The following is a 9,259-nucleotide window of genomic DNA, read 5'->3' as shown; positions in this document are numbered from 1 at the left end:
AGGGAAAAAAAAAGGGAAAAAAATATGAAATCTGCTTCTGGAACCCAGTTTAGAAAATAACTAACCTGGTCTGATTCGCAAAGGTAGTCAGCATCTAGGGTTGCTGGCTAACAAAACGCGTGGCCAGAACTCCGCCAGCAAAAAATACTCCTTGCGTGATTGAAAGACCCACAGAGGTCTGTGGGTCCTCCTGGAGGCTGTAGCTACCTGACAGCTCCCAGGATCTGGGGCCACCCACTTCAGAGATAATTTTGATGCCTGCTTTCCCGTATTAGTTTGAATTGTCTGGTGAAATTAAAATTATTTGAACCAAAATAAGCATCTTAATCCGTGCCATTCCCTAAGCTGGTTCAACCCACACTCGTATTGAAACACCGAGTTACTCATAATTGTTTGTCAGGCTTTAAAGCCTGACCAGGCATTTTCATACATATAACGCCTAATGCTGCTCTCATTTAAGTTGGTGCAGAGTAGATCTGGCTGCATTAGGAAGTTTTAAATGGAAAACGGGCATAGCTCTCCATCAGTCTGTTCTTGTGCTGTGCAGGGAAAGTTTATGGGGAAAAAAAAAGCACAACTTGTGATTAAATACGGAGTCCTTAACAACAAAGACCATAGTAAAACAGACAGGCACCCTTGTAAAAACATCTGAGATGATTGCCTTTACATTCAGAGGCGGAGATCCTGGACGGTGTGTGATTCCCGTCGAAATCCGATAAGGAGCTAAATGGCCTTTGTGAAGCTTGACCCTGAAACAACCACGGGCAACTTCAGTGCGGAGCGGTGCGCTCGGGACGACTGTGAGGAGCTTATGAACTATTTCTCAGTATTACAAGCCATACCTGAAGGTGGGTCACAATGCTTTTGAGGATTGTGGTTATGAAAAAGTTGGACATAATCAAGCAGCGAGCAATAGATTTTAAGATAAAATTAAATTCTTGTTAAAAAAAAAAGCAATGGGAGATTCAAGCCAAGCAGGAGCAAAGCTGTTGGGAGAAAATCAGACTGTGACAAGCAAGATTTTCTGTAGCACTTGTTGTTTCCAGATTACCTGCTGAGTCTCTCCATGTCTATTTTATAGAACAAAAGAGTTCTTGGGCACCTCCATCAGTTGAGGGCTCATGGCTGAGGTCTACTTGTCAGTACCGTATTTACACCATTTCAATAATGACTCGCATTTCCCTCCCGGATCCAGAGGTTGTGTTTGGACGCCTGTGATCATCTCCTGAGAGCCATGGATCAAAGCAACCTCTGACATTTTGCAGAACCCTCAACTATTCAACTTTTACTTCTGCAGTGAAAATCAGAGCTCGTTAAATACCTGGGCTTGATCCGGTGCGGTACTGTGCACACTCGGCGCTCGGTACCCGTAATGCAAGTCGAAGGCCCTCGGCACGTTACAGACCACGGTCCTGCTGCTGACTCATCTGCATGGCTTCACTTCCCCAGACACGATTTTGGTATTTGAAAAGAATGGTATTCCTGTACAACATGTGTCTCAATTTGTAATGATATCCTGCCTGCAGCTGGCTTCTTTTTCCAAGTGTTTCAGAAACGTAACTGTCTTAAATTCGAGCCAACCTGCAATAACAGATGATCTAGGGAAAAAGGCTGAACTGCGTTTGTTGAGAGGATGCCCCCACTCTCTGCTGCACTCCATCCTCCAGTCCCTGCTTCGGACTTCCAGGCTGTGTAATGTAATCATCTTGTATGGAAGCACACAATTAAAAAAAAAATTACTAAAAAATAGGGGGTTTAGGGATTGGGTAGTGCAGTGAAATAACTATCGAGTTCCAGCCTCCCTGGAAAGATCTGCATCCTGTCATTGGCCAGTTGATACTGAAACCTATAGTTAGAGCAATTTTCAGCTATTTCTTTGGTGTTGCCTGCTTATGCTCCAAATACTTACAAGCTTTCTTGAACCACTTGTGCTGCCGCTTCTAGAGCTGCTTATCCAGAAGGAGGGGGAAAAAGAACCCTTTCCCACATGAATTCTCCAACTGGAAGATGCTCAAACGCAAGTAGAAAAGACAAGACACGTGATGAAGTCACTGAAGATCTGAATTCTGACCCTAAGTTTCAAAGATCAGTTAAAAACCCAGTTCAGGTTTATTTAAGCAGTTTACCAAGTATTGCTGAACGGGTTCTTGGCGGTAAAAGAACTGTTCCTGTTTTCTTGAGGTGGGAGGGGAGGTGGGAAATAGAGAAAATCTGAAACAACGGTTGGGTCCAGTGCAGGTCACTCAGTTCCCAGCAGTGCTGGGGGTGAGGGGGATGCCCGAAGGTGCCTGGCACTGCACTGAGGTCTAGGTCAGGTCTCACCAGCTTGATCCTTATGTGTTCTGGGTGGGTTTTCCCTTTTCCTTCCCCCCCAGTATAACCTACCTGACATTTTGGCCACCTGAACATCCACCCTTGCCTTTGGGTGAGTCTGCATCTGCTCTTGCTGATGCTGAAACAAACCAGGATGGGGGCTGTGAAAGCCAGGGAGAAACTCAGTGCCAGGCTTGCAACCCTGGACAGTTACAGACAGAGAGATGTTCATGGGAAAGCGTTGATTGCTTCATGATAGGACATGCTGAAACTTTTAACAAAAAAGATTCAGTGCTGCTTCTGAAAAAAAAATACTGTGGCTGTTATTGTTATTATTTTGTGGCCCACAGTAGCACTTCAGATTAAAAAGCCAGGCTGAGGTATAACCCAGGTGAGGAAGGGGACTCTCACAGGGAGGGTACAGGCTGTTGCTCATCAAGACGCCCATCCTCACCATTCATCCTCCTCCACCCTGCTCCCCACAGTTAATCTACCTTTTTCTGGCTATTTAGCCGGTTTTACGGGAGAGATCAGCTTGGATAAGAAAATTGAGAAGCACCTCAGAATAGCCAAAAGCCTAGTGGTTTGGGACCGTGGGAGGCTGCTGAAATTCAAGTTGAAGTTGCTATTCTGATTCAGAAGAAATTGGAGGCTTAAAGAAGGGTTATCGCATCACAGTGGTTGCCTATTGTCAGGAAAGGAGCGTAGAAACTGTCTGGATTTGGTTTTCCTTCTGTTTTAGTTGTTTCTTTGTTTGTTATTTTTTTGCAAAAAGATCCTTGCAAAGTGTCAGCTTTATCCCAGCACAGAGTGGAAGAATTAGTTGAAAATTTGGCTGTTTTTTTAAGCAGGAAAATCATATCTTTCACCACATCTGCACATGGAGCATCAGTGGGGCAAAGCAAACTATTTACAGGTCTGCCTGGAAATACTAACCAGAGGGCAATGGCCTGCCTTGTTGTGGAGATACACCCGGTTATCCCGGTGTAAGGCAGGATCCGGCCCAGGCAGGCTCTGAGGTCTCTCCCAGGGGACATGGCCGGAGGCAGCGGGTGCTACAGCTGAAATTAGAAGTGCAGAACCATGATGGCATTTTCCTCTTTGCATGTTTTGCATACATACCTCAAAATGCTCCAAAATGCAAACCAGACACTGCTGTCAGTGAAAGCGTGAAGAAGGATGGTGCCATGGGGCTGGGCAGGAGGGTCTGGTTGGCATTGGTCTGGGCTTTAGTTCACACTGGAAGTGAAGAGGAGTTTCATGAACTCACTGAGCAGTTGTGTAAAATGTTAAACCATGAGAAATTTCTTTGAAATAGTGAAAAATTATATGAAGAGAATATTTAGAGAGGTTCTGGGAGATTGCTACTTGGAGAAGTAGGAAGTGGTTTAGGTGAGGAAGGAAGGATGACAACAGCAGGGAAGGATGACAACAGCAGGGAAACCTGACAGCAGCGCCAATGCTGAAATCTGGGGAACTGAGCCCAAGCATTCATCTCGGTCTACCAAGACTGGTCTCCTCTTCCTTCCTCCAAAGCTGGTGGACAGAGAGGCTCTTCCCGGCTGTGTTTCAGAGCACCAAACACAGTGCCTGCTCTGGAGCACCCCTGGGCATGGGAAGGAGAATGAGGACACTGGTACCCCCCGAGTTAAATTCATAAGCCCCTGCCTCTCCCCTACCTGTACCACAGGGAGAGGAAAGGGGAAAGCAGAGTGATTGGGTGGGCAGCTGCTTTCACAAAAAGCTTGACAATAACAGGAAGATGAGGAAATGGGAATTTAAAATGCTGTGGCATGGGTGCTATGAAGAGCTGCATGCTTACCCAGGCCGAGCCTGTGCTCCTCTTCGGGGGGAGCACTGTCTTTATGGAACTGTCTCATGGAGGGAAGAGTCTCCTTTTCCCTTTGCCTTATGCTGTGTCCCTACTGTGGAGCCTGGGGCTGGAACAAAGCAGTCAAGAGCAGATTCTGCTGTTAGACACTGGGTTTTGAATGATCGTCACCGTTTTTGAAAGAGGTGGAGAAGGCTTCATTTCTCTCTCATTTCTCTGCAGTGAACTGTCTGCCTGGAAAATTCAGGAGCATGGACCCCACGTCTTTCTGGTGATTCTCAGGGTCTCTTCCACAGTGGTGAATTATTTGCTCCCTTTTTTTAGGAGGTGGTTTTCCCTTGGGCCATGCAGGAGCATGAAGGAGAGCCTGGAACAGTATTTCCACCATTTTCTTACTACATAACAAGACCATGATGTCATACATCCCTACTCCTAACTTCACTATCTAGTTTCAGGGTTCAATTTAACAAACATTGAATGAATTTGGTGAGAGACGGTACTAAATGTACCAGCAAGGGGCTGAACACACATGTAAACTGGTAACATTTTCTAGGAATAGGTGCAGGGAAGCAGGAGTCATCACGCAACAGACCACCTGCTTTCCAGTTCATGTTTCTCCCTCAAGGTCCTTCCCTGATCTCAAGGCGACGAGATACGATTGCAAGCACAGCTTCTGGTGCATCTCTGCAACAACTCAGAGTTGGGGATGAATAAGCTGTCCCTACCGCTTCTTCTGCCTATGCATGAAAGGGGGCAAATCCCAAGCCTCTTCCTCCATCATTCCTTCAAGTCACAGTGTCTGCTCAGATCAGAGCTAGGTGAGAGAGCCTGAGCTGCGTATCTGTCCCAGAGCTGAGAAGGATCCACAGCTTACAAGACCAGAGCAGAAGGAAAACACCACCTTCAAAATCAAGGGTTGGTACTCAAGGACCCTGCTTGTTATCTCATTCATGCTAAAGGTCAGGGGAGACTTTTGCAACGTGACATCCCTTCGGTTAGCTCATGGAAGGATAAAAGTCATCAACTACTCAAAGGGCAAGGTTTTAATGAAGAAGCTTGAACTGCTTTAAGAATTACTAAAAAAAGAAAACCAATCCCAAGCAAAAAAACCCAACAGAAAAACCCTACAGAACTATTACAAGTAACAGATGATTCCAGAGTGTTTCCAGGGCTGAGCTTGCTCCCATGCTGACATTAGTTGCACTCTTGTGGTTTATCTTCAGAGCCATTTCCCTGAGAAAATAATTGCAGTGCCTTTACTTCAGGGCCATGCATGTCCCAGATGAACGAGGCCTCTTTTAGCACATCAGCATTCATTGTCCGGCTGAATTAAGTGCTGTGCTAAATGATGGAAACTCTGCCATGCCAGCCCACATCAGCGGGGGCTGCTGCCTCAGCCGTCCCCACCCAGGCTGTAATTTTTTCTGAACAATAAGATGTGAATCTGGAAACAGAAATGTTCAATGGAGCACAGAATGAGGGGGGAGGAACCATGGAAAAAATTGTGTGTGTCCCATCGCTCGGCTCGTGGGGCAGCCCTGGGAGCGGACACGCAGGGATTGATGCTTGGGTATGGGGGAACAGGAGAAGGAAATGCCCCCGCAGCTCAGCCACCCAGCTCCTAGCTTGGAGGCACAGAGAGGGAGTGGAGCGAGGAGCACTCCTAACAACGGGCTCTAGCTTCCCACCCACCTGGCGCAGGGACGGCGCAGGATGAAGGGCTGGAGGTCTGCGGCAGCACCCGGGAAGAGCTGACTAGCTGCAGAAAAGGAGGAAAGCTTGCTGGGGAGGCTTTGCCCCAGCTGCCAAACTGTCCTGCCAAGCTTGAACTCTGTGTTGTTCTGAGCAAGGACTGAAATCCTCACATGTCAGGACATAAACCGAAGAGGACGCTCTGTGTTGGTGCAGCCTGTTTCGTAGCTGCCCTTTGCTCAGGTGCCGACAAACAGCCTCAGGGGGCATCAGCGTGGGTCTCACTGTTGAGGGGAGCACTGCAGTGCTGTCTGAGCCTGCGGAGATGAACCTCCAAGTTACCGCTTCAGCCACGTCATCACCCAGTTGAGTTATTCTCCTTTTTCCCCCTGCATTGACAGTAGGGCAGAAATGAGCCTTTCTAGTTGTTCTCTTTCCATCACCTGTTCCGTTCTGCCTCCTGGGGTTGTAACTACAGCCCGCCTCTGACTTCTAGGTGATTTTCCAACCCAGGATCAGCCCAGCCCTGCTTAGCTGTGGAAAGCAACTCACGTAAGCTGAACTCCATGGCTTTATGCTTGCAAAAATACTTCTCTTGAGGCTGACACGGTTTTTCTGTCTGATCAACAATATTTGATGTGTGTCGAGGGCAAGTTCATCTGGGGTGAAAAGCATATGTTGCTCTCCTAAAAAGTTTTTTTGGGGGGAGATATAAATAGCTGACTTTATTGTGCTGGTCATTCACGCTACCGTTGGCATGAAGTTTATGACATCTAACGGTGAAGTGGTGATGACTAGTGTGTTCTGATTTCTCTATAAACCATTGCATGCTGTGCCTGATACGGATTTTTATTCTGTCACTTGATCGCTGCAAACACACATTCATCAAACGCAATTCCTGCCATACGAGCCAGTCAACAGGGAAGAACCTTCTCTCCAGTCTTCACACTCTGTTACAAGGAGTCTATTTGCTGTAGACAGGATTTACGAAGGTAACTGACTGCTCCAGGCAAAAGCACCAAGGGCTGGTGGACTTCTCTGTGCCCTCCCTCCCAAATCACTGACCGGTCTGTGCTCTGCCATGCCATTTGAGACTGGATAGTGAGGGACGGAAATTCGTTTCTGTTGATGTATGGAAAGAGAGGAGCAGGCAAAACACCTAAAGCGCAGAGTGAGGTTTCGTACAGACACTACAGGTTTTATTTTCTCTGCTTCCCTTTTTAGTTAATCTCAGAGCAGTGTTTCAAGCCAAAAAGTGACAGAAAGCAGTTGTGTACTTTATGGGGAGTACTAAGTAGATGGATACATCCCAGTTCTCAGTCTAGTTCTTGCCCACAGCTCTCTGTACACACAGAGCTGCTCATCCTGCTGGGCACGTTGCCTGGAAGCCCAAATGTTACTCCTTACCTAGATATAGTCGTCTCTGTGCTCTGGGAGTTCATGCTGGTCAACATATTAAATGTGCCTTTGAGAAGGGTGGAGGTTTGGCCAGGGGGTACGAGCACAGTGACACGAGTGATCGCAGAGAAGCCAGCGAAGGGGATATCGTAGAGCTGACTGAGAAGGAAAATGTAACCCAGCGCCAAAAATTATGGCCAATAAGTACTTCAGAGTTTCAGTCCGGATCTTTGGGGGACAGCAGATTCCATCCAAGCAGAGAAGAGTGCAAAGCACGCTGCGTAGAGAGAGAGGACAGTCCTTGATAGTCAGTCTATGTGATCAACTGACAAAGGAAGCAGAAGCACATGAGGCCATGGTCCACCACCTAGTAGCCCCTTAAAAAACTGAAGCATCAGGAGCTTATAACCACTGGGGTGGTGTTAGTTGCATTGGATTGATGAGAAGGTGGTTTGGGTTTTTAAAAACCTGCTTCCAAAGGTTTTTGTGATCTTGGCCTTCACCAAAGAAGGCAAAGCTCACCTTATTTTGGGGGAGGTTCCATTCAGCTTTCTGAAGGTCTTGAGTCAATAAATCTGTTTGCTCCAGTATTGTTCACCCAGTCAGAACACTGGTGGGCTTCAGAAGGGGGTTGTCTGTGTAAGTCCTGTGAGATGCATCCCTTTTGTTGCCTAAAACATGAGAAAAGAAAGAAAACAATAGTAGTCAGAACATCTGGTCAGGTAACAGGAGAAAAATGGACCTGGCAATGAGGACCAGGATAGAAAAAGGAAACAACTGGAAAGATGAATTCTTTGCCTAATTCCATGATCTGGAGGGGTTTGTTCTCATCTCACACACGGTCCATGGACCTGTCTGCGGTCAACACTGAAAATATCAGATCTTGGTAGCAGTTGACCTCAGTGGGAGTCACGCCTAGTTCTGTGATGGGTCGTAAAATGCCTGTATTTGAATTCTCTTTGTCATGCTAGGCAGCGTCAGCCACCGTGCTTTGCTGCTTGTGACCCCCGGCACTGTAGCTGCTATGGCGGTGGTACAAGACTGGCTGCAGACCATCCCAAGGGAATTCTGAGGAGGCTGGGGGCAACTCTAGCCTGACCTCCTTCACTGCAGCTCAGTTCTGCTGTGTCGAGCGTACAGCTTTCACGTGTATGACAAGAGATTTGGGGAAAGCCAAGGGGGGGCATCTCCAGTTTGCCTGCCTGCCAGGGTTATTACCTACAGAGGCTGGAAGATACGTATTTATGTGAGAGTGGAGCTGTCTCCGGGAGCTGTCGCAGTTTCTCCATGAGACCAGTCGTTCCTGTGGAGCTGCACACCAGCCGGTGCAGTGACACGTCTCTGGCACATGCGGTATTCCCCGTCCTATCCTCATCCCAGGTCCTGGGGAATCCTGGTCCAAATGCTTCTCCTTCTCTGACTTCACTTTCCCGCCTGTGTCGTGCAGAGAGCGGAACATCCCAGCTCTGTAAAGCACGCCGAGATCAAGGGGTGAAGGGTACTGTATAATTGCAAAGTATCGTTATTCATCCGTGCTCTTGTCGGATGAAAGGCACTCTATGAAACCCAGAGAATGAACTATTATTATATCGGTTTCCAGCTTTTTATCGCAGGAATTCCTCCGTCTTCCTCTCCAGCAGCCTCGGGGGCTGGTGTACCACCAGCCCTGTGACAGGAGGGGCGGCCGAGGACGGAGCGGTGGGCTTGTGTCTCAGCCCAGCCGCTCGCTCGGCGTGAGGCTGCGTGCGATGTGAGCTGAGGCAGTGCCCAGCCTGCCCGCGATGAGCCTCCTGCCGCGCACCCTGACCACTTCTGCTTGTCTGCTTTGCAGGAACGCTCGCCGACAGGGTACCTTGCATGGAGAAAGGGAGCAGAGCAAACCATGTCACTCCACCAAATGACACCAGCCGGTCCGCTCACCACCCCCTCTGGCTAAAAGTCCAGCAAAGAAAGCAGCTTCCTGTCACGAAGCCCCTCCGAGGAAGCCTCGGTCCCACGGGTGCCTTTGACCCAGAAGACAGCACA

The 9,259-nt window shown here is 48.1% G+C and overlaps 1 protein-coding gene across 1 annotated transcript in view; it reads left to right on the top strand.

The window, feature by feature from the left end:
• The window catches only part of SOBP (sine oculis binding protein homolog (Drosophila)), a gene marked incomplete at its 5' end in the record, with an annotated part of 16,241 nt that extends 6,982 nt beyond the window's left edge, over nt 1-9,259 (top strand). Inside the window, one exon of the mRNA XM_010140256.1 lies at nt 9,066-9,259. The remainder of the gene's footprint in view (nt 1-9,065) is intronic.

The sequence above is a fragment of the Buceros rhinoceros genome, unplaced genomic scaffold (assembly GCF_000710305.1).
Source record: "Buceros rhinoceros silvestris isolate BGI_N320 unplaced genomic scaffold, ASM71030v1 scaffold17767, whole genome shotgun sequence".
NCBI classification, from domain to species: domain Eukaryota; kingdom Metazoa; phylum Chordata; class Aves; order Bucerotiformes; family Bucerotidae; genus Buceros; species Buceros rhinoceros.
This window is presented reverse-complemented; position numbering and strand designations above follow the sequence as displayed.